Raw genomic sequence first — 23,727 nt, 5'->3', positions numbered from 1 at the left:
TCGATGAGTCCGTACCTTGGATAACAAGGTGGCTGTTGCTACAGGCTGTTTAACCGACCTACAGTTTGAGAGACTTGGGGTCACATTCTCACATAACTTGCAGGGCAACTGAACCGGCAGTATAATTACTTTTTTTCTCTGTGCCTCAGTTTCCTGCTCTGTCAAGCAAGGCCCTATCTACCTAGCACAGAGCATTAGAGTGAGAGGCATCAGTATTAGCACCGTTATCTCATTACAGGACTCCAGGGTCCGCAGACCACCACTTGGTGTTATTTCCGAAGCTGGCCAGGCCCTCTGCCGCTGACCCTGGAAATCGGGTCACGGTAGACAAGGCGGAGTGTGCAGAGGGAGGGGTCCTTTGCGCGCGGCTACTCGGGTTTCCCTAGGGCCGCTGGCTAGTCTAAAAACTCACTTCGGAGGAAGGGAAAGAGCGTGAAGTGGCTCTTTCGATCTGAGACACCCCCTCCCGGAGACATCACCCCCTCCTCCCAGCCAGGCGCGGAGTGAAATCTTAGAAGCCGAGGCTGCTGGGTTTGAACGAAATGCCGGAGTCGGTGGAAGTCGGAGCTAGTCACCCCCGAAGGTCAGCGAGTTGTTTTGAGTTCTCGTACCCGGAAAGGCGGGGGGGGGGGGGGGGCAGGGAAGAGAGGACGCCAGGGCCCGAGAGACCCCGCGTCAGAGCAGAAATTGTTTGTGCTCCGGAACAGGCAGCTCAGCGGAAGCCGCGACGGGGGCGGGTCACGTGCGGCGGTGGCCGAGCAGCTGCCGGGGGAGCCGGGCTAAGACAAGGGCCCGGCGGGGCGAGGGTGGCGCGGGGCGGCGGCTTTCGCAGCCCAAGGTGGGAGCCTGGTAGTCGGGGCTCCGGGAGCATGGGGAACCCAGAGCTCGAGCCTCGGAGGCGCGCGCGTTATGGAGGGGGTGGTGTGGGAGCCAGGGCGCTCCGAGCTCCGCGTGGTGCGGCGCGGGCGGGAGGAGGACGATGGCTGGGGGCAGTTGGGGGACAGAGGGACGCCAGCGGGGCTCCCTCCTAGCAAGAGCGAGATCCACGCGGAGATTGCGGGAGGGGCTGAGACCCGAACAGGGAGGCGCCGCTCTTGCCGTCATCGGCCTTGTTTTCCTCTCTGAGGCAAATCCCGGAACGGCCGGAACAGCCATCCCTGCCTGAGTCCCAGGGGCACCCCACTTCGCATGGGGGAGGGTGCATCCTGCAGGGTACCCCCGGTCGGAGGGCGACAGAGGTGGCTTAGCAAGATTTGAGTCGGTGGTGCACACGAATTCACACCCCCTTCCGCGGGAGAGAGAGCTAGCCACCCCCGGGGCCTGCTCAGGAGTGTTATGGGGGTCGAAGGGGGTACTGGAGAGAAACCACCTGCATCACTGAAGCTTGTGATGGCTTCGCGGCCGGTGAATTGGGCCGCACACGTGCACAAAGTGGCGCGTAATTTTGCGTGGGAGGGTTAAGGACACAAACTTGGTCACCTGCCAAGAACCCTTAGGAACTCTTCACTTTGGTGTCGCCCTCATTCTCCAGTGCCCTGGAATAGACTCCCCTTTCTAGGGGAGTTCACGATGCTTAGGTCTGAGGCCTGGAAAGAGTGTAGTAGTGTGGGCTAGCCTGGGACGAGAAAGCCACCCCCGTTTCTCTCGCAAAGGCACAGAACAGTTGTCTTGCAAAGTTTCCTGTACTCCTCCCCACACAGCCCAGTTGAGGAAGGGTGGCTTTTCCGGAGGTGAGGGAGGAGGGAATAGCCTCGAAGCTAGGGCTGGTGCATAAACTCCTTTAACTATGGCCCTGGAGCACGAGGGACACCCGGGTCGCCGCATGTTGGTGTTCCAGACACTACACTTCAGTCCGCTGTAGCTTCTGTTTATGGTCGCGGCAGCGGGTGCTGAGCAAAGTCTGGGACAACAGGAGACGCCATTTGCATCCCCCCACCGCACCCCTGCATGTTGGCAAGGGCGGGGATGTCGCCCTCCACGGAAGCGCATTCTGGCAGTGACACTGATTAGATGCTGGGCCGCTACGTGCACAGAATCGGGGTGGGCCTTCATCACTCCTGTTCGCCACTCACTCTTCTGGTGGGAAAGTTGTAGGTCCCACCCCCCCCACCCCCATCCCTCCCCTCTTGCCGCACAGCTGCCGTCTCCGGGGGCGGAATTAGGAGAACATGTTAGCTCAGCCTGGAGAGAGAGGATCTCGCCGGGCCCGGGCCTCGAAAATCCAGCCCTGGCTTTGCGTCGAGCTGCTGAGTGCGGCGCTTACGCGCGCCCGGCCAGCCGAGGCCTGGTTTCCATCTGCCCCTTTTGCCTCCGTGTTAAGTTCGCCGGGGAAAACCCAACGATCCGTGCAAAGCCCCTCGGAGGAGCGCTACCCCCACCCCAGCCTGATCCTGACCGATGGAAAAAATGACAGTATAGGTCAGAACAGGCTGCCCGGGAGTATTAATGTGGCTGTCTCTGTTCCCGGTGCTAGGGGAGGATGGGCGCCTCGCCAGGAAACCGCCGAGGGAGGAGCCATGAGGGCCGCCTGCCCCTCTTGAGGCTAGAAAACGTGGATTCTCAGTGGGACCAAACAAATGTGGTTAGACAGCTACGGGAACGTATCCCAGTTAAATACGGATTCATCGTGTGTATTTCAAGCGACATCTCCTCCCCCACAATCAACTACACTGATTCAGTTAAAAATAAGATGAAAACAGGTTAATCTGTAGATGCAAACCTTGCTGTCTGCTTATCATGAAACACGTCTTCTAGAGGATCTGACCTGAACCCAATCATCTTGGTACAGACAATGTGTCCTAAGGTAGAAGGGCCTCCGTTGCGCTACACCTTCGAGAACCTTTAATTAATAGAACTCGAAGAGACTATTTTAGTTGTAGTTTCTATTTGACGCTGCTTACTCTTCCTTACACACTCCTGCAAGGTTGTTTGTACTTAGCTTTTACAGCCCACGTTTCTCTCTTGCCTTTCTTTTCCTGCGTATGTGCCGCAGGGTGCGGGCAGGAGGAGGCCAACAGAACTATGCTTCTGCCAAGGCTGCCGCCCTCGGACTCTCACTTGCGCACCACGCGGCCTCCGAGGAGGGGAAATGTGAACTCTCCGGGTGGCGCTCGAGAACTGGAATTCTGATTTGGGTCTGAGGAATTGTCTCAGAGAGGCAGGTCAGCCACAGCTTTGTTGTTGTTGGTGGTGGTGGGGGTAGGTAGAGACTGTACAAGACGAGCAAGCCCCAGAGGTGACCCAGGCTCTCAGGAGCAACCCTTAAGAAGCTTCTGTGTGCTTTGTTTTTCGCGGGGCTGGCAGCCTGGCACTCACAGCTCAGATAAGGGTCTACCAAGAGCCACATCCCACCACCAGAACATTTAAGTGATTAGTCTACCGCCAGTAGTCACTTATGAGAAATGTCTTGTCTTTGAGAAGAAAAAAAAAATCAGCCTCATGTTATGAGTGGTATTGGACCCTTCAGGCCCTTCTTTGCTGCCTGCACACACCTCCCTACCATCCCAGACACAGTAAGGAGAACCTTTACTAAATAGGAATCTGGCCAATTGTGTTCACATGAACATTATTTATATTCGAGTGTCAGTAAAATGTAGTCCAGTAATGGTAGAGGACTCGCCTTTCCCCCAGCCTCTCCAGGAACAAGGTACCCTTGAAACGTCTTGAAGAATCACCTTGAGAAAAGGTGGGTGGGATTCTGAAAGACCCCTGCTGTGTCCTTCAAGACCGCGGGGAGAGTGTAAAGATGGTGTGTCTGATCCCTGCCTGGAACTTGACAGTAATCCAAACTATGAATGCCAGGAGAGAGCACCGTCCTGGGGCTTGCAAGCAAGCAAGCATAGGATTGTCTTAAACCCCAGATCCACCTGGGATCCCGAGTGAGACTCTGTAAGGGCTGGGGGAAGTCACTCTTCCACACCACCAAGTTAGGCCTTTAAGGTTAAGGAGTCAAGTGATAGTTCGAGGACATTTTGCTTTAACTATCTTGTGGACAAAAATAATGAATGTACTCTCCACTTTGCCCAAACACGCCTCCCAACAGACCTGGGGGAACTTTAGCTTTGCCCACAGGAAGGGAATACAATACCCTAGCAAGCATATATGGCCCTGGAGCGGTCTACACACTGGAAGCATATTCTCCTAAGACCAACTCTATTATGAGGTGGACACAGTCGAACCTATTATGAAGCAGTCGTTAAGACTGCTTTCCTTGCCTTCATTGTGACGACCCCGGGGTCCAGAACTATTAAGCAGCTTGCCCAAAGCCTTAACGTTCCGAATAGGCCCTGGATTGGAAGGCTGTGCGGCCTCTCCCACGCTGTAGCCTGTGTGATTTATTTTAGGGAGGGTTTCTAAGGGACTGGCTGGACCCTAACCCTCCAAAGAAAATGTGGCTTGAGATGCCCAACATCTTTGGTTGTTCCCCCACACCTCCCCAAAGGAATGCTCCCGACTAAGGTAACAGAATCTACCGTGACTCTGAAGCACAGAAAGGGCCAAGGGAGGCAGTGCAAAGGCCTCTAGCCCACCTAGCCGCATAGCATCCGGCAGTCACGTCCGCCGGAGATGACTAGGGCCTGGGGGGTAGCAGATTGCTTAGGAACTCCTTATCGCCTATCTTCAGTGCCCCTGTGCGGCTTAGGTAAACGGCCACCCGCGGTGGTGACTGGTTCCTGCAGGTCCCCCGTCTCCAGGCGCTCCCCTAGGCTCCTCCGGTGGATCTGGCTAGACGCCTACTGGCGCCTCCAGAAGCTCCCGGCTTCTCTCCACTTGAGGCGCCAGCCCTGAGCTAAGCTCCCCTGCTTTGCGACTGGAGAGCCCAGTTCATCAATCCAAGTTGGGGCGGCTGGATCCGGTTGTTCGTCCTCAAGCCAGCCCGATTACCACCAGCTCCCTATTCCCCCAAGCGCGCGCACAAACACGCTTTCCAAGCGGGCTCCAGGCCTCCACTTTCCCTTCCTCTTCCTGGCTCGCTCTGGTGCTTCGAAAGCTCGCGGCGATTGTTTGCTTCGAAGAGTCCAGGTGGGGAAGGCTGTGCCCTTCCCCCACCAGCCCGCATATGTGCACACGCTGCTAAAGCCTGGGGCGCACAGCCAGGCCTATGGACTCCCTTGTCCCCCCGAGAAGTGGCAGCAGCTGGAGAGGATCTATTCTATCCGTGCTTCGGAGTAGCACTGGAGTAAAAATAGGAGACCTGGCCAGTAGGGCCTGTGCCTGAATTTGGGGTTGGGAGAGTAAATCCTATCTCCCACGAGGGCTAGTAGGTCTGCCCCCCGCCCCCCCGCGCACAGGTTATGTTGACCACAGCGTGACATCCCTACGTGCTCCGGAGAGGCTGAGCAGCCTAGGCGCACTTGGGGGTTTAGTGGTTGGGGAGCCCTGGGGAGGCTGTCCAGGCAAGGGAGAGAACGCAAGGAGCCCTCGCTCCTCAAGGCGGAACACCTTTCTTGGAATCCTGAAACCCTGGGGAGCCGCTGCCATCTTCAAGTGACGAGTAGCGAGTCACTGGTGATTATTTCTTTCAGGCTCCTTCCCGTTTTGCGCCTCTCTCGCTTTCCACAGGCTGGAAAGATAAAAATCCGGGACGGGGGTTGGGGTGGGGGGCTGGCTCACAGAACTGTGCTCTCGACTTTGCTTACCAAAGTTCACTGTAGTCCCAGGATGTATCCCTCCTCCCCAGGCCACACCTCGCTGGGGCTGAAGGGCCGGCCTGTCTCCATCCTCATTGGTTCAAATCTCGAGTTTCATGGGGGAGAGGGCACATATTGCCAAAGTCTCTAACACCCCCCCCCCCAAGTCCCATAAGGATAACCTAAACACAGGATTCCCACACCCTGGACTAATCCTTCCTCGCCTCCTGGGATTAACTGGACTCACAGGTCCATAAAACACTTCCGGCTGGGCCAGAGGGTCTGTCTGCAGAAACACTTTAAAATAGCCCTCCGTGGCCAGGAGTCGGAATTGACACAGACAATCCCTGAGTTTTTTAAGACTGTGAAGGGAAGTCATCTGAAGCGGGGTGGGGGGGTGGGGGGGAGGTCGGCAGATTCGGGGGGGGAGGGGAAGGGCGGTGCAGCATTTTAACCAAATGACACTGACCCTGGGTAGGATGGGGAATCAAAAGGGAGCAGGCCGGGTTGCACCTGGCTTCTGACCTCACTTCAATGATGAAGACAAACACTTTGAAACTTGGGGACTGGTAGAGGCAGCCTCCTCATCTGTAAGTGGGAAGTAACACTACCTCTGTCCACCTTAGGTAGGTTTAAGAGGCTGGAAGTGTTAAAGTGCTTTGCAAGTGCAGCTTGGCCCGTCCATTTCACTGTGGTCAGGGCCTCTCCCACACATGGAAAACACCAGTGCTTTCTTTGTTAATTAAGACAGTAGAACTAAAACAAGCCCGACCCCAAATCTCTGCAAGAACATGGAAGACACAGTCAATCCAAAAGCACGTTCATATTATGAATCCCTCCCCTTCCTCTCTTTTACATCACTTCAAATTAAGTTTCTGAAGAATGGGAGAATCTTTGGAATGTTCTAAGAAAATTCACCATTAAAATTCGAGGTTAATGAGAACGAAGAGTCCTTTAAAATGGATTAAACCACATTTTAAGACGAAAACCAGAAGAATATAAATCAAAGTAGCTTCCTGGCCTTGTCCCCTAATGTGGGTCTGGAGAGCAGATGCTGGTAGATAGCCCACCCACCACAAACACACACACACACACACACACACACACACACACACACCACCACCACACACAATAGGACCTGGAAGTAGGGCTTGACAGATTTGAACAGCAAAGTGATGTAGGTAACGCTGGGCGAAGACCAGGAAGCAAGGCTAGGACTTGGCTTAAAATGAATATGAAAGGAAAGATTTAGGCCTGCTGATGTTTCCTGAAGGCCTAGAGCTACTCAAAATGAGGAGGTGAGGAGTGCCCTGTAATCTTCCCTGAAGGATTCAAGCAACCCTACTGGCCCGGGGTGGTGGCCAGGTGCAGGAGGGATAAAGGCCTAAGATGAGCTTTAACCCAGCCTCTCTAATTTGGCGCGGGGTGGAGTTAGAGGTGGTGTGGTGGAGAGGCTCTGTTTGAGCTCCACAGGCCTTCCTCTCACTTCCTTGGCTACGCGGCCTCTGGCTTGGGCTAACCAGCCTCCAGCTCACTGCCCGAAACCCTAAGCCCTTCCTGCCCGGATGCCCAGGCTGGATCCCCAGGCTTCCCACTTCCTGGCAGCCTCGACTCTTCCCCTTCGTGATTCATTTAACCGAGGTTCAGAAAGCATGTTTACCTCGGCAGCCTTGGGCGACTCGGTCGGCGTAAAAAGCCCCTACGCCAGCGCCGACCAGTAGGGGGGGATTGTTTTATAGATTATTTTTCCTCCTGGTTTTTGTTTTGTTTTGTGTTTTTTTAAACCAGAAGGCGACGTTGGGGAGGGGGTGGGGTGGTGTGTTGCTGCTGTTTTCGAGAACACTGTATTTGAAAGAGAAACAAAAGCCTTTTAGGAGGTAGCAAGGCTGTTTTTACATATAAAAAAGTGCAACGAATACCTAGGGGCCCCCAGCAGTGATAAACTAAACGCTCGGCGGATTTCGACAATTAGCAGTTAATCTGTTATCGGGGGTCACCAAACAAGCTCTAAGGCTCCGAGGATACTGAATTCCTGTTCAATTGAGCCCGAGTCTGTTGGGCACATCCAATGCCCATAGTTTCTTCCAGTGCAAATCCAGTTTTGGACAACTGGGTTTCCCAGGTTGGGGCACTGATTTGAGGTCTCATTAGATTCTTTTAGGCAGTCAAAGATCTGCCTGCATCGCCGCTCGGACTCACTCCCTGTCTGTTTGATTCAGAAGTGTCTATAAATTGGTTTCACCCCGTAGTTTCTCAGGCCTCTGAATTTTGCACATAGTAGGCCTCCAAAAATATTAGCAATGTACGACAGAAAATAAGTGAATCTCTGGGCCTGGAAGACAGACTGATACACAGCCTCATCCTGGGAAGCCTTTTCGGGTGCCCAGACCTCCTCTTGGGCCGCTGCAGCCTGCGTTCGTCTTCGGCCTCCGCGGGCCAGGGCGGGCGGGGTAGGCCAGAAGGCACTAAGCGCCGGAGCCTGCACGATGATAAATATTGCGCAGACAGCCCATAAATAATTTGCATTATGTTCAGCTGACAACGCAGGGCGATTAATTTTAATAGCTACATATTTGCCTGGGCTGCTGCTTTCGTAGGCCCGGTAATGAAAGGCGAGAGCCCGCCCTGGCTCCGTGCTCATGGTCCCCCCGGAAGGCAGCCGAGAGGAATGGGAAGAAGGCCCGATGCGGTCTGTCCTCCAGGCAGTCCCCAGGGATCCCCGGTCTTTGCTCCCCTTCCCCCCGGCCCTCTGCGCAGTGTAGAAGTGGGGTGTACGCGAAGCCCAAGTAACCCCGAGGCCTCAAGCAACAGGAGCCACCATAATGACACTGCAATTTGTCTGGGTGGGGAGAGCCACTTGTGGACAGGGAGAGCCTGCGGGGGGCATGCTCCCCACCCAGACCAAACCCTGAGTGAATCCGTGGGTGAGGGGGGGTCACAGTCCACTTTGGCCCTCGGGGAAGTGCTGGTGTTTTCCAGTGAGCCTAGTTGCCAGTGGATCTTTAGCTTGCCGAGGGCTTTGCCGACCTCAGGGCAAGAGCAAGGGGCAAAACAAAGCCGTGGGGTCCTCGTACCTTGTCCTCTTTTGGGGTTCAGAATCCTCTTTGCCCATCTCACACCCGGAGGGACCCACCCCCCAAAAGCTACTGGCTGCAAAGCACCGCCCATGGAAAGGACGGAAAGAAAGGGTCCCCAGTAGCTCTTTAAAAGAGGGGGCGGGGAGGAGAAGGCGATGAGCAAGGCCACAACACGGCAGCCGCCGCGGTGGCCCGGTGGCCCGGTGCGTGCATGTGCGTGTCGATGTGTGCGTTGCGATGACAAAGCCCCGCTGCCGTCAGCAAGCTCCAGGCTGCTAGAGCGTGGGTGGGGGAGGGGAAGAGAAAGTAGTAGGGGGTGGAACCCTCGCCGACGTAGGTAGCGGGGAGCTGAAGCTTCTCTGGAGAAAGAGTTCATTCATGAGCCACAGGAGTCTCCCCAGCCCGGCCAGGTGGAGGTGGCTAAAGCCAGCACCTGTGTATTTGCCTTTTTGGAAACAAGCAAGCGGATCGATCATTACCATATTTTAATTGCCTTTCTCAAAGGTCATCTCTAATTATGGGTTGCAAGAAGGGCAGGCTAAGGGGTCTGCAACCCCTTAGTGTGTGTGTGTGTGTGTGTGTGTGTGTGTGTGTGGCCTCTGAGACAATGCTCCTAGCTCAGATCGAAATGCCATTCCGAGGGTGTCCGCGAGCGCCTGCAAGACTGTCACGACGTGCTGGATCCACGCAGACCCGGCTGCGTGCACAATAAAAGCCGAGCAGGCGGCAGAGGGCCGTGCAGACCCACGGGTTTTCTTTTTAGAAACGGTGGTGCGAAGAGACTTGACAATAATAACACGCAGCAGGATTAAATCAGGGCGGGAAGAAGAAACTGCGTTTTCGTTTCTAGGACTGAAAGAGTGTTTAACCCATCCGATCCCCCAAGAGCTTTTTTTTTTTTAATGCCCTCATAGAGACAGGTGCGGGACACACAGCAGCTTGAGACAACCTATTTTTCATATTAATCTCTTCCCTTCTTTAAGCATGGTTGTCCATTACAGTGAGAGCGAACATTTTAATGTTTATTCTTTTGTTTTATGGAAAATTATATCAGACTAGCTCAAAAGAAAAAAAAAAACAAGTGAGGTGAGGTGGTCTTTTTTTTTATCTTTTCGAAAGTGTGCTTTTAGGATGCTTACTCCTCACCGCCCACCCCACCCCCTTCTTTTTAAATCACTTTCAGAAACTCTTGAGGCAAAAGGCTATAGTACTCAGAGGGAGTGGAGCAGAGGGACCTCGGGTTCTTGGGACGGGATTGAAGCGGGTAGAAACCAGTAAAGAGCTACTGGGTAGAGGTGGGCACCAGCCACACCGTGCTTGACTTTCTCAGAAGAACCTGGCATTTGTGAGTCACCAGCCTGTTTCTGGGAATCCCGCTTGCCAGGGCTTGGGTCAGGCGTCTGGGAGAGTTGGAGGGTCTAGACTGCCTCTGCTTCCTGCTTGCCCCCACACCTGGCCTCCTGGCCTCACGAGCAGCCAGCTCTGTTGGGAGGAAGGCAGAGCCAGATGACTGGTCCAAAGCCCCAGAGACCGCCTGGCTTTCTCCTCCCCTGTAATCATAACCAGATGCACTTAAACGCCTTTCATCAGAGGAAGCCCGAAGCCCTTTAACAGGCGGCAGTGAAAACTTTGCAAGGGCCTATCGGCCTTGCGTGTTGGGGTTTCTGAGCCCATTTCTCAACCAAGTCAGCCTGAGGTTGCCAGAGTCTAAGCTTTCTCCTCCTGTACCTGAGACCAAAAAAGTTATCCAATGAAGCCAGTTGGGGGTACCAGGGCTGTTGTTAGGTTTGTGTGGGTACAGACTCCATAGAAAGAAACAGGCATACAGGGAAGCCAGCAGCTAGGGCTGAAAGTGTGAGCTGCTTAGAAAGTAAGGTGGCGGTGTTCAGAACAGTTTCTGAGGCATTCAAAGTATCCCCCTAGGCCATGGCTCCCTACTAAACTCTACAGTTTAATAGTTGCAAGAGCAGCAACTGTTTCATTTATTTGTAGACCCTCGCACAAAGTAAGCTATTCAAATGTTTGGGCAGTAACAGCTGTGGTGAGAAAGCAAGACACATTTAGGTTTAACATAGGAGCTCTGCCCCAAACAGTGTTTAATCTCTGGGGATTTCAGTTTCCTCATCTGTAAAATGGGCATGAGAATGCCTATGTTCACAAGGTTGGGAAAACATCAGATGAAGGAATTGCATAGGAAGTTGTAGGAAGGTCATAACAAACTCTCAGTAAATATCCTGCCTTTGTCCTTTAAGAAGGATAGGGAAAACTGGGACTGGGTGTTTGGAATGCAGCCTGGAGGTGGTGGTGGGGGGGAGAGGATGGGGGCAGGGCAGGGGCTGTAGCCCCCTAGCTGAATCTAAGTGGTGCTAGCTTGGGGTTTGAATTAGAAGAAAGGATTGCATCTAGGACTGGGGGTTTAGTAATGGGTGCTTTGAGGCCCACTTATGAGGTTTGAGGGGGGATGTTCTGTAGCTAGGACCACCAAAAAAGGAGGAGGAAAAAGAGGGGAAACAAAGAGGGGTTGTTTCCAAATGTGCACCCACCGAGGATGGTGGCTTCTGGTGTAATCCCAGTACTACGTGAGCTAGTCTGAGTTGTATAGTGAGCTCTAGGTGGAGTACGGTGTGGGACTACCTCACCCTCCAACCAAAGTGTGCACTAGAGGCACAGGCAGGCTGCCCCAAAGCTGTGAACAATTGGAGGAAGCCTTTTCAGCCTTTGGTCTTAGTTTCTAGACAGGGGACTAAGACTCCTGCCCTGAGGCCAGGCTGCCAGAGAAGAGTAGCCAGCAGTTATGGTCTAAGAGGTGTCCCTTCAGTCTTAACCCCTGGTTGTATTTAATCTATCCCCTAGCATTAGGCAGGGAAAGGGTTGGGTTCTGCCTGTCCTCAACAGACAGCCATTTTCTCTCTCCTCGTTATAGATTGTATCACTTGCAACACTGGGGATCAAACCCAGAGCCTTATGAATGTCTGACAAGAGCCTACTAACACACATTTGCTTGTGTTGGTTATTCACTGAGCAGGGTCTGTTAATCTGGCCCAGAACTTGCTGATATGGTTAGTCTCAAAAGCCAGTTTGCTTCCTCTCCTCCCTAGGAGGCTACAATTACAGATGGGCCTTCAGGCCTACTGGGCATGTCTGTGGATTCTGAGTATCTGAATTCTAGCCCTGGTCACTTGGCTGTCGAGAACTTTAACCCTGAACCATCTCCTCACCTCCATTGAAAAGACCTTTCTAGATAGCCCAAGTTGCTTTTGAACTCCTGCCATCAAAGGATCCTCCTGCCTCAGCCTCCTGAGTCACATGGTTCTTGTTCCTGCTCCTTAGCCACTCCCCCCCCCCCCCCCCCCCCCCCCCCCCCCCCCCACAAGACCTTCTCCTTTTGAGTCTTTCACATTCTGTATCTTGCAATCTCTCCTAGAAGGCCAGCCTGAAGGCCGAGACCAGTGGGTTGCCTGCACGGGGAATGGTCAAGGTAGTAGGCTCTCCTTGGGGTGATTCAGCAGGAGGGCCTAGCCCTGTGAATGAAAACTCACTTGCTTGGGGTGTGGCACAAGTTGGACTGTCAGGGTCAGGGAGTTAAAAAGTATGGGTTTGTAAAGGAACGGGGAAGGAAATATCGTAAGCTGGGTTTACCTACCTGTCCTTTTCATCTCCGAACCACAGAGACAGGCATCTTCATCCAACAGGAGACAAGAGAAATGTGGAGGAGGAAGACAATAGGTAAAGGAGCAAAACCAGCTGATGGAAGGACTCGTTCTCTCTGCTGCTTGCCCAGGCAGCCGGTGTAGGTCATGGAGAGAACAACAGGGTCTTTGGTGAAGCTTCTTCTCAGGGAGAGGGAGTGTGAAATCTACTCTCAGAAAGTCATAGGTCACTGTCTTACAGGGGTAATGTGAAGATTACAGTGCTGTGAGATACATATGCCTATAATCTGGGCACTTGGGCCTTGGGGAGGCACAAGCAGGAAGTTCACTATATAGTCTAGGCTACATATTGAGACGGTCTCAAAACAAGCAAAACAATAATGATTCCAAAGACCCCATAATTTTAAAACAAAACATTTTCATGTTTATGATGTTTTTGTCTACATGTATGTCTGTGTACCGAGTGCTTGGTGTCGTTGTAGGGCAGAGGAAGGTGTCAAATGGCCTGGAACTACAGATACAGATTGCTGTGAACTGTCCTTGTGGGTGTTGGGAATCAAACTTGAATCTTCTAGAAGAGCAGCCAGTACTTTTAACTTCTGAGCCATCTCTGTCTCTCTGTCTCTGTCTACACACACACACACACACACACACACACACACACACACACACTTACATATCTCTCTTTTTGTGGGGTGGTGAAGGTGGTATTGAGACAGTTTCACTGTGTAGCCCTGACTGTCCTGGAACTCACTGTGTAGACCAGGCTGGCCTCAAATTCATAGATCTACTTGCCTCTGCCTCCAGAGTGCTGGGATTAAAGGTGTGTACTGAATTTTGTATTATTGAAAGTGGAGGATTTGTGATCTCAGATGTTCCCACCTCCCTCCTTTTTAGATCTGTTCCTTCTTCATCTCTTTTACAGTGCTAGAGATGGAAACTGGGGCTTTGTCCACTGAGCTACACGGTCAAAAAGCACTTCTTCATTTTAAATTGCATTCTTTATTGTATGTGTGAGCGCCGGGCACATGCATGGTCACTCCATGGTAAGATGTTCTGAAGGCAGAGGATAGCTTTTGGGTGTGTTTCCTTCTTCCACTGTGAGTTCTGGGGATCAAACTTAGGTCCTCAAGTTTGCATGGCCAGTTCTCTGATGTGCAGAGCCCTCTCCCTGGCACTAATACTTTTTTTTTTTATATTTTTAGTGTGTGTGTGTGTGTGTGTGTGTGCATGCATGTGTATGCACATATATGTGTGTACATGCAGAGGTCAGAGAACAACCTACTAGGAGTTGTTTTTTCCCCTACTAGGGTCAAGAGAATGGAATTTGGGTCCTTAGGTGGCAGGTACCTTTACCCTATGAATGAGCCATCTAGCCGGCCCCACTCTTATTTTTAAACCATCCTCCTCCCTTTCTGCCTGGATTTAGCAAGGCTCTGTGCAATGGTTCTCTCCTGCCACATGTCAGTTGCAGGGAAGGAAGAGTAGCTTTCGGGGCTGGAATCACGTAGGGACATCTTTGTCCCTCCTTACATCTGGCTGTTGGCTGGGCCCTAAGCTATACATCTCATAGGAAAATCTCAAGTCTCCCCTTTAGGCCTGCCGGCGCTTCCTCACAGTATGGTGACCAAAGCGAGTGGTAGGACAGAATTCCTGAACAGTACCTTGCATACCAAGAACAAATACTCCAGCAAATAAGGCTGAAACTTGACCTGGCCTCAGAGGTCATGCTGTGTCTGTCACTCCTGTCATAGCCACTAGTTGCCATCGGGGTCATAGCCCATGAAAATTCAAGGGGAAAGGACATACACTACTGCACCCCTCAGAACAGTGGCAGAGAACTTGTGACCATGGGGGAAGGGGGAACATCTTGGCAGGCCCTCTTTTTTTCTTTACAATCCAGCTGTTGCCCCCTCTCCCGGTCCCCCTTCCCACAATTCCTTATCCCATTCCTCCTTCCCCCTGTCTCTCAGGGCCAGACCAGGCAGTCCTCTGCTATATATATATGCTGGGGCCCTTGGACCGGCTCGTATATGCTGCCTGGTTGGTGGCTCAGTGTCTGAGAGATCTCAGGGGTCCAGGTTAGTTGAACTGCTGGTCTTCCCATGGGGCTGCCCTCCTTCCTCAGCTTCTTCCAGCTTTTCCCTAATTCAACCACAGGGGTCCCCGACTTCAGTCCATTGGTTGGGTGTAAGTATCTGCATCTGTCTCAGTCAGCTGCTGGTTGGGCCTCTCAGAGGACAGCCATGCTAGGCTCCTGTCTGTAAGCATAGCATAGCATCAGTAGTAGTGTCAGGCCTTGTGTGTCCCCCATCCCCCTTCTTCCCGCTGCCCGCCTCATGAGATGGATCCCAAGTTGGGCTTGTCACTGGGCCACCTTTCCTTCAGTCTCTTCTCCATTTTTGTCCCTGCAGTTCTTTTAGACAGGCACTCTTGAGAGCTAAGCTTAATTAGCAGTGCTCTAAACAGAATAGTCTACGTTCTAATAGATACTTATACCCTCCAGAGGCCTCATAAATTATACGGGGGGGGGCAGGGGGAAGCAGAGAGCTAAAATTAGGCCAGGGGAAAAAGAAATACAGCTATAAGGCAAATATGGATTTTATGAAAAATAGAAAATATCAGAAGACAGCTCTCTCCGTGAGCTTGTCAAGCGTAGGAAGGATGGAGGAAGGATTGAGTGGTGGGTCAGACAGCTTTTTGGCATTTCGGCCCTGAGAGGGAACTAGGTAATGGACGAGACTGCCCATGTCTGCTGTTCTCCTTCACCTGCCATTTGGGGTGTAGTGTGAAGCAGCAGTCGCCCATTGTTCCAGGCAACATTGTCAAGATTGCCTTACAGATAACCCCACACCCCCATCTACAGCTATCTTTATGATACAAAGCTAGGAATATCGTCAGCACATTTCCTAAAGTAAGTGTGGAGGGGGAAAAGAAAGAAATTACTTGAATACTTGCTGTTTGTGCTCCCACCTCCGATGTGGTTTTAAATACTCAGCACGGATAGTGTTGTGACTGAAGGGGTTGGGTACATCTCCAGGGCCCCAGGTTCCCATTATCCTTGTCTCTAACCCCTGAATGGAGAGTTTGACTTCTAATTTCATGCTAGGGGTTTCACAGGCAGCATAATTGTATTTGCCTCTGCCTTTGATCTGCTGTTTCATTGTGGCTCTGACTAGGAGACAGAGATAAAAATGTGCTGGAAAAACATGATTTTGTCTGGCTTTGGAATTTGTGGTTATTATTTTCTCGGGCTCCCTTAGGATGACACACCTTCCCTAAATTTCAAATCAGAATCATCTCCCCCATTTTTGAACATCCAAAAGTTCTCTCTGGTCTGTTGTCCCTTTCCCTAGTGAAGATAACATTTAAAAAAATTTTTTTATGTGTATAGGTATTTTGCCTGCATGTATGGTACATCTGCATAGGCCATAAGAGGGGGGTTGGAGCCCCTAGAACTGGAGATACAAATGGCTATGAGCAGCCGTGTGGATCCTGGGAATCAAAGTCAGGCCTTCTGGAGAGGCAGCCAGTGCTCTTAAGTACTGAGCCATCTCTCTCACCCTGGTAAAGATAACATTTTTAGCAAGGATTTGGTGTACACCTTTTGCTGCTCATGTTTTAGATCTGAGCGGAAGCTAAAGTCCCTACTGAGAAGCCATAGGTGACCCCTGATTCCCCCTTTTCTGTGCCTGCCAGCACTTGCCAGTATGTATCTGGTTTTTCACAGCTCCCTTAAGGTGTCCAGGGTCTGCAGGCTTAGTTTTTACAGTAGAAACAAAAGAAACTCAGATTTAGCAGGAACCTTGAGGGTCAGAGCTAAGTGACACTTGGGTGTAGCCCCTGAAGTAGCTGGCTTCTCAGGCAGGGATCATCTTGTCAGGTTGTGTAGTTTGTGCGCTGTACAATGATTCCTAGCCAAGCCAGAGAGTGTGGGCTGGAATTCATGGGCACCATTTTCTAATTCTTACAAAGTTAGCAAATAGGCTAGGGACTCAGAGCAAAGAGAGAACCCCACTCTGTCTCTGATCAAGAAGAAATAAAGGTGACATAAGGGAGGATGGAAGGCAAAAGATGTCCTAGAAGTACAGTACACTAGCCTAAGGTTACAAGCCAGGGTTGACCAGCTCCTTGGAGCAGTAGGCCCTGACATTGGGTTTCTTTTTCTTTTTTCTTTTCTTTTCTTTCTTTCTTTCTTTCTTTCTCACTTCTTTTGTCATCTCTCATCTACAGGTTCCGGTGTTGTCACCTTACTACTCTCTGCTCTGGGGCAGAGGTGGGCAAAGTTTTGAAAGTAAGGTAGGATGATTTGGGGTAAGGCAGAGAGTTTCTTTGGTTTTGAACAAGTGGTCTCTAAAGTGTGCTGACAATGACAGGCCTTTGTGTACTTGGTCACCCTTTGTGTACTTGGTCGCCCTTTGTGTACTTGGTCTAAGCATTTAAGGATAAGACTTTACAAGGTGGTACAACAGAGTCTGACATCCTTGTGGGTTTCCTGTAACCCACACTGTAAGGCACTGGATCTGGCACCACACACACATAAAGGAGCACAACCTTGAAAGGAAAGGTAATCAGACGTAAATCTATAACTGATTCTCTCCAGAGAAAGACAAATTTAAACTTAAGTGCCTATTCTGCCCTTCTAACCAGAAATACATAGACCAGGAGCAGGGAGTTCATTCCTTTCATGGGTTTCCTCCCTCTCCCCCCCCACCCCGTGTGTGTGTGTGTGTGTGTGTATGCACGTGCTTGCTTGCTTTGGCCTCCCCCTTTCCCCCTCTGTGCTAAGAATGGTACTCAGGGATTCTTGTATGCTAGGCAACCTTTGTATCTCTGAGCCACATCCCCAGGCTACTTGCCTGCCTCCTTCTACACTGTGGTCACCCCCACCCACACAAGGACTTTGAGCAAGTTGAGTGTGGCAGTATGTTGAGTGGGCATCAGATCCATCATGGTGACTGGGAATTCTCAAACTTTTACTATTCTAAGTATTTAGGTATTGGTCTTTCTCACCTTAGGTTTCTGTTGTTGTTTGTTTGTTTGTTTGTTTTTAAATAGAAACTTATGTAACTCATCCTCAAAGTCCTATACAGCCAAAGATAACTGTAAACTTCTGATCCATTCTGACTCTTGCTTCATCAGAGCTGGGACTACAAGCATGTGCCACCAAGGACCTGTGTTATGATATCCTGGGGCTTGATTGCAGCACTTCATAAATGCTGAGCAAGAACTTTACCAACTGAATTACCTCTCTAGGACTAATCCAATGTCAGCTTCATCTGTTGATGTCTTAAGATGGTAAAGGAAGATTTTTTAGGTATCTATACTTTTCCCTGTCCTCATTATGGTGTGAGATCTCAAGATACCATTAAATTTGTTCTCATATTTTATAACCACAATCACATCTTATAATCACATAGAGGTTGTTCATTGATCAGAGAAAAGAATTTTGGCAGTTACGTTTCCTCTTTTTTTTTTTTTTTTTTGAAATAGGGTTTCTCTGTGTAGCCCTGGCTGTCCTGGAACTCACTCTGTAGACCAGGCTGGCCTTGAACTCAGACATCCACCTGCCTCTGCCTCCCGAGTGCTTTGCCCTATTTCCCTTTATGTGGCTATTTAGGTATTTGCTGGAGAGATAGCTTACTGGTTCAGAGCACTGGTTGCTAATCCAGGGAGCCCAAGTTTGATTCTTAGCACCCACATGGCAGCTCATAACCATAGGTTATTCAAGTTCTAGGAGATTCAGGTGCCCTCTTCTGACCGCCTCAGGAACCACACGGTGCACAGATACTAAAAGATACGTTTAGAAAAATATCTAGTTTATCATGCCCCCCCCATGCATATGCGTGCTCGTGCTCGTGTGTGTGTGTGTGTGTGTGTGTGTGTGTGTGTGTGTGTGTGTAGGCATGTTGGGTCAGGTGGCCACAGAGGCCAGAAGAGGGCATCAGAACCCCTTAGAGTTGGAGTTGAACTGGGCAAAACTGAGTGCTGGGAATCTGCCTCTAGTCCTCTGCAAGAGCAGCAACTACTCTTAAGGGCTGGGCTACTTCACCCTGGTGGAATTAGCATTCATATCTTCCTCTTGCTCACTGTCCCAGCCTTCAGGATACAGATGAGACTGACTTCAGACTTGACAAGATCCCTCAGCTTCAACTTCTGTGTACCACCCTGTCTCATGGTAGTTGCATTTTCTAACTAGTTTCAGATGGAATATTTTAGTTGAAAATTGCTCTTTGCCACCCACTTAATGTCAGGAGCTTTGCAATGAGTCTAGACGTTCTCATTCTTCAAGTTTCCCTTAGTTTACATAAACTTTCACCCCTCTTTCCTAAACAGCAGCCTTTCTGGAGTAATGACTGTTATTCCCTGGAACTATCCTCTGTTAGTAAAGTTTATTGTATGTATGTATGTATGTATGTATGTATGTGTATATTCTAGACAGGGTTTCTCTGTGTAGTGCTGAGTGTCTTGGAACTCACTCTGTAGATGAGGCTATCCTCGAACTCACTGAAATCTGCCTGCCTCTGCCTCCCTAGAGTGCTGGCTGCCACCACACCCTGATTACTCTCAATAAATTCTTCTTCTTCTTCCCCGGCACTGATCTACACTTCTAGAAATAAAGGCAATTTAAAAAATAATTTAATGTATCCTTCCCCTAGGCCTTTGATTTACGTCGATTTCACAGTCCTTTTATTCGTGTCTAGACATTTGCAATTCTGCCTTTCCACTAAGATTGTAAATTGCTAGAAGACCCAAGTTGTCTTTTTAAAAAAAAAATCACCTTTGCACTTCTGGATTCCTCTAAGTCCTCAGTAAGTTTTTCCTCCACGCATTCTACATCTTTAAAAAAAAATGGACACATAAAGCTACAACCTTCTCTAATCAAAGGCCCTTATAAACCGTGATAACTTTCAAATCCTAGCTTGTCCTGAAAGAGCATGGCCTGGAAAGCCCTTGAATGCTAGGGACCACGCTGCAGGCCTCACCTTCCCCCACCCGCGACTGCATGTGAGGGCAGAGGCCCAAGTTCCGGGCCAAGGCGACCAAACACTGTGTGTCCAGAGTTGCTAACGTGCTGGCTGTCTCAGTAATCCGAGAACAAGAGATGGTTAGTCAGAATTAAAACCCGCACTGGCGACTCGGGGAGGGAAGCTCCCCAGCCGCGGCTTCCCTGAGGGTCGCAGCCCTTCTGTCGCCTGTGGGGAGACGGTCCACGTGGCCCGCAGTGGGGAGGGGGTTCCAGAGGGAGCGCAGGCGGCACGCTTCAGGAGCGTGGGGACAGTCGCCAGGTCCCTTCCGCCAAAGCCTGTGGCTCTGTGGAGCCACCGCCGGGGGCAGCGCGGCCTGCTCCTCCCGGTCAAGATGGCGGCGGGCGCGGAGCCACGCGGGCCACCGGCGCCCGCGAGAGGTGGCTGCAGTTCCCCCAGGCCGGCGCCGCCGCGCGCGCTGTCCCCGGGCGGGAAGCCGCACCTCCTCGGGCGGCTCAGTTCCTCCACTTCTTCAGACGGCCCCAGTGCTCAGCGTCACACCGGATCACTTTCTCACACCCTCAGTACGCGGGGGTGGGCGTGGGGGACTCCTGTTACTAGGAGGTAGGGCCCGGACTCCAGGGTCAAGGAGTGTGAGGCTGGCTTCCAGGTCCCACACGGTGGACGGAGGACCAACGGGGACTACTGGGTGCAGGCCGCACACCCTGGGCATTTCCTCCAACCTTGGAGCACAATTCCACAATATTCGTAGCCACTAAGGAAAACCCCTTTATAAGACACAGAGCCCAGAGCTGTTGAAGTCACCAAGAATGATCTTGGAGAATCCATAGTATTATTTAGTAAAAGCTATAGAATAAGTGCGTGTCGGTCCCCCCCCCCCCCCCCACCCCACCCCCACACACATTTGCTCTGACATCGGAGAAAGCTGCCTTCCTCCTAGAAACCTTAGGTCCAATTTACTAGAAACAGCATTGATGAATGCTGCGTATTCTGAGTGATCTCTGGCTGGACTCAGGTTGAGAGGTCAGGATAACCGCGCGTGTACACACACACACACACACACACACACACACACACCAGGGAGAGGCTGGTGCAGGTAGTATCTCAATGGGGGGGGGGGGAAATAAGTACCCAGAAAAGCTTCCCTTTTACCTTTTGTAAATTGTTGGCTGACACCTACCACCTCAAGGTTCTGTCTTAAGTTCCCACATTGCATATCAGCTCTGGAAAAAGAGGCTGAATGTGAAGTTTGGGGTTTTGTTTTGATGAGGTGAAGTCGTTCTGCATAACATTTGCACTGGCTTGTTATTCTGAAGGAAAACACTTCCTCCACCCACCTCCTCAGCAGCCACACCAGCTACTCTTTCCTTCTTCGGCAGCTCCCCTTTTAATTGCTTCTCTCTTGCCCCAGTTTAAGCAGCCCCTCAGCACTTTGTTCAAGTACAGCCATAAACCCTAGGCTAAGCCTAATCCTCTGTGGTCCTGACCTTCCCTGCAGTGGGCCTCTACTCAGGCGGCCCTCAGGGTCTCCCGCTTCTTTAGGATCAATGCTGCTGCTAGTTGTATTCCCACTATGCTCTCTCTCCTCTGAGCACTTGATGCTTTTCAAACGTACTGTTTTACCCCAAAACAAAAAAAATCAAAAAAATCAAATAAAAATAAATAAATCATATACAAAATCAGAAGTTCAAAACAGTCCATGAACGCAAGGGTCTGGGCTCTGAGTTGGGTTCATCCTACCATTGAAACAAACTTTCTAAAAAAAAAAAAAAATGGGGGGTGGGGGAGACAGGGTTTATGTAGTCCTGGCTCCCCTGGAACTCGCTCTATAGACCAGATGGGCCTCAAACTCAGAGATCTGTCTGCCTCTCTGCCTCTGGAGGGCTGGGATTAAAGCCATATCCCACCCGGGCAGGCTCAACCATCCTATTTGTAAAGCTTTCACAGAGCCAAGACTTTCCACTGCCCTGGCACCTACCTAAAGTCTCTCCAGGTGCCTGGAGCACCTCATCTGCACCACCACCCCTAGTCCCTGTCCTGCGCCCCTCGCTGGAAGCACTGTACCCTTAAACATCTAGACAGGCTGCCTGCCGAGCTGGTTTCGGTGACGACTCCCAGGAGAGAGCAGTCTGGAGCAGCAGGCCCCATCTGCAGTGCAGCTGAAGGAGTTAAGCTGCCCTAAGCTTGAGTGGTCTGGGGTGGGGCCTGGACCTAAGAGAACCGGCGGGAGCCTTGGGCAAGGAGGCCTCCTCCTTTTGGGAGGAGGTCCCTAGTTGTCCTTTCACAAGTGCTGTTTGAGAGTCCCAGAAGACTCATTCCTTGGGGGTCCCTCCTAAACCCGGCCTAGAGGAGGTTAAGGACTTCCTGGACGATGAAGAAAGAGGCTTCTGTGCCTAGCAAAGTTCTAAGACCTGAACCGTTTGAACCTTTGGCTCCAGTGCCCAGAAGGGGCCACGAAACAGGCAGGCAACGGAGACTCAGTTCTCTGTGTAACCCCTAGGTGAGCTTAGGTTACTCCAGACTTCGCAGATAGCGCCTGTCACCCACCCCCAAGCAAGTGCCAGAACCTAGGGCCTCATAGGCTACTGCTGTTTTAGCCTCACCGACCCCGCCTAGGCCTCACAAAAGGCCTTGTGGGGCCCGGGCCGACCAGAAGCGGCCACTATTCCCAGATCTTTAATTATGCTCGGAGACCCTACCCTTCCCCCACCCCATCGCCGGCTTCCAGCCCTTTAATCAATTTCACGATATTAAATATTAATTTCCCGCCAGCCACGCTTTCTCGAAGGAGGGGGGAGGGGACACACAGGGCAAAACCAAGAAAAGGATGGCTTTGCCGGGTGTGACCAGGGTAACTGGGCGTGGAGGACACGGGGGTTCCTAAGTGACCGTGCCCAGAACTCAGGAGTCATGGTGTTTGCACCCTGCAACTGGGGAACTTGGGGAGTTTTGATCACTAAGGTGCATGTCTTCAGGAGAGGCAGCCAGGTGTGCAGAGTTCGGGTCTGCTGGGTGACCGCCTCCTGCTCTGGGGTCCCCTCCCCACCTCCAGCGGCGAGTCAGGCTCACACGGGCCTGCGGCGCGCTGCGATGATGGATCGCGCCTGGCGGGGGTGATTTGGTGTTGATCGCACATTATCACTGGCAGGTTGGACTGGTTGCTGATGGACGACTTCTAGCGGCGGCAGCAGCAGCGTCTTCAGACACCGTGCAGTGATTCGCTCGCTTTACAAGGGTCTTTCCCCCCTACCACCCTCCTTACCACCTACGCATGTCGGGAGAGTCTAGGAGAGAGAGTGGGGGTCTCCCCGTCCCCAAGGCCACCCACCTCGGGCCGGAACCGGGTGTGGGCCGCAGGCCCGGAGAGGAGGGGAACTAGGAGGTCTATCCTACTTCCTCTCATTTCTCTTTCCCTTACAGCCTGCCCACCTTCCGCTTCCCTATTGGAACACGAAGGGCCTAGGTCACTTGGCCGGTGACTTCCTCGGTGCCCAGCCCAGTCCGCGGGGGTGCAGGCTCCCTCTCCCTGCCGCTCACGACCCTCTCAGGGCTCCCAGCCGCGGAGGAGCTGGGGTGAAGCCCCCCCTTGCTTCGTTTTCTAAAGTGCCTGCAGATACAAAAGCGGTTTCGTAATGCCTTCCGTCTGCGAGAGCCGGAGGACCTTGGCTGACCTTTCGGAAACTGATTGCAACTGCCTGTTAACAGCCCGTACTGACCGCACTGAGCGGAGCGGAGGACAATCATTTAAGTGACAGCCGGCGAGGTGGCCCCGGCTCAGTCGAGCGGCCTGGTTAAGCCCGCCCCCCCCCCCCCAGCTACTCCCCCATCTCCGGGTGCACTGCGGGCCGTGGCCAGCTCTCCTGCGAGCGGGGAGGGCGCACCGTGCGCGCGTGTGAGTGTGAGTGCGTGTCTGCGATTATGGGCCGAAGGGTTAACCCTTTGCGGAGCGGCCGGGGCCCTTTGAAGCCGAGCGCTGCCGGCTTAATCTGCCATTTGCAAAAGAGGAATAAAGAGGCTGCCTTGTCCGACTATCCCTAATGGGTAAACTGTACCCTCTTAGCGTGACCCGGGCACTGTCCCTACTGCTGCCGAGGAAAGATCTCGACCCTTGGATCTTCTGCCATGGCGCTATGTAACCTCCCTGCGCTTTCCTCACAGAAACAAGGAACAGCGCGGGGACAGCGCAAAGCGTCCAAAGGCTTCGAGGTTCGCGATGCAGTGGACGTGGGTGTTCCTGGTGTTTTCTGTTTTGGAAACTGGAAAAAGGGGAGGTGGGCTCACAGCGGGAAAGGCAGATGGGGGAGGGGAGGCTGGTGACAGGGCACCTCGGGCCCCTCTCTCTCTCTCTCTCTCTCTCTCTCTCTCTCTCTCTCTCTCTCTC

At 52.0% G+C, this 23,727-nt stretch overlaps 1 protein-coding gene across 4 annotated transcripts in view; it reads left to right on the top strand.

Annotated features, from left to right (window-relative positions):
- The first annotated feature begins 270 nt into the window (after positions 1-270).
- Bcor (BCL6 corepressor) overlaps positions 271-23,727 on the top strand; it is a 123,578-nt gene continuing 100,121 nt past the window's right edge. For 2 of the 4 annotated variants that reach the window (XM_028767809.1, XM_028767808.1), the window contains exon 1: positions 271-583. The gene's annotated coding sequence lies outside the window, so the exon portion shown is untranslated. The remainder of the gene's footprint in view (positions 584-23,727) is intronic. The other 2 variants (XM_028767799.1, XM_028767802.1) reach the window with 2 other exon arrangements.

The sequence above is a fragment of the Grammomys surdaster genome, unplaced genomic scaffold (assembly GCF_004785775.1).
Source record: "Grammomys surdaster isolate TR1022 unplaced genomic scaffold, NIH_TR_1.0 182, whole genome shotgun sequence".
NCBI lineage: Eukaryota > Metazoa > Chordata > Mammalia > Rodentia > Muridae > Grammomys > Grammomys surdaster.
This window is presented reverse-complemented; position numbering and strand designations above follow the sequence as displayed.